Consider the following 1,196-nt stretch of genomic DNA (forward strand, 5'->3'; position numbering starts at 1 on the left):
GTTTTGTAGTGGTCGAAGGGCGCGGGTTTCCCGAAGGACGAGAGGAAGAACGAAAGAAATGAGAGGGAGGGGGCGACGGCGTCCGTTCCGCGACGGTGAGAGAGAGAGGCGTTCAGTCTCCTCCTCGGCCGTCGAGCGTGCAGCGCCGCAGCAAGAGCGGCTTCTCCGCGCGCTGTAAGCTGACAGCGCTCGCGTGCGCGCTCCCGCGCGACTCCCAGCCCAGGGTTAGAACTCTCTCTCGCTCAGGGTTTAAGTTCGCTCCCTCTCTCTCTCTCTCTCTCTCTCTCTCTCAGTGGCTTCACTCTCGTTGCTCCGGCAGCGGCGGTGCTCGCGTTTTTTCGCGTCATAATCGACGGACGGGCGCAACATTCCGTCACGGCGCGCGAAAGCTTGCGCGCGAGCGAGACCGCCGGGCGCTTCTGTCGCTCGCCGCCTGCCCCTGCGAGTGCATCGCTTGTTGAGCGCACGCTTGTGACTGTAGTTACAGCTACCGACCGGACTTGCCAACCCATTCAAGCAAGTGACGTCGCACCGAGGTGCCCTTCGGGGAACGACTCGCTACATCCTCGTGTTCTTCTCTGCCGGTGACTCGATTGCGGCTTGGGACGCTCGAATTCGCAACTGTGCTTGCCTGAGTGTTGTGCTGTGAAGTTTCTCCGCCCTGAGGCGCCTTCTACGAAACGTTATGAGCGCCGCTGCAGTTCGATTGCAAAGGTAAGCGCCACCCTCACATGTTTGCTTTTGCCGTTATCCAATAAGAAATGCTAATGAGTATTGTTATGCAACCGACGTTTGTGCCTCATAATCATATCGTTGTTCTTGCACGTAAAACCCCAGAATTTCCTTAATTAATTCAACAGACGTTAATGTTAAGGCTGTCGAGTCGATACACAAGATGCGACTGCCCCGACATGTCTCGCATATGAACGCAACGTTTCTTGTTCCAGCTGTTCCAACCCGATTAATAAAGAACCCCATCCTGCACAGCGGACGAGCACGACGTCGTGCGCATAGACTCGGTCGTCGATTCTCTTCCCTCTGTAGTCAACAGCAATCACATCCTCCTCCCCCTTGCTCTCAATCGCAACCTGTGCCCCCTTTGAGCCATTTGTGCCTGTGCTTCCAACTTACAGTGAAGTGCATTTTTATTCGAGCAACCTTAAAAGAAGCGACCAAGAGTATGTTCGATAGTTTCT

General features: G+C 55.3%; 1 protein-coding gene across 1 annotated transcript in view; it reads left to right on the forward strand.

The window, feature by feature from the left end:
• Positions 1–690: 690 nt before the first annotated feature.
• LOC119456101 (signal transducer and activator of transcription 5A-like) overlaps positions 691–1,196 on the forward strand; it is a 139,572-nt gene continuing 139,066 nt past the window's right edge. Inside the window, exon 1 of the mRNA XM_037717700.2 lies at positions 691–714. The gene's annotated coding sequence lies outside the window, so the exon portion shown is untranslated. The remainder of the gene's footprint in view (positions 715–1,196) is intronic.

The sequence above is a fragment of the Dermacentor silvarum genome, chromosome 6 (genome assembly GCF_013339745.2).
Source record: "Dermacentor silvarum isolate Dsil-2018 chromosome 6, BIME_Dsil_1.4, whole genome shotgun sequence".
Classification (NCBI taxonomy): Eukaryota; Metazoa; Arthropoda; class Arachnida; order Ixodida; family Ixodidae; genus Dermacentor; species Dermacentor silvarum.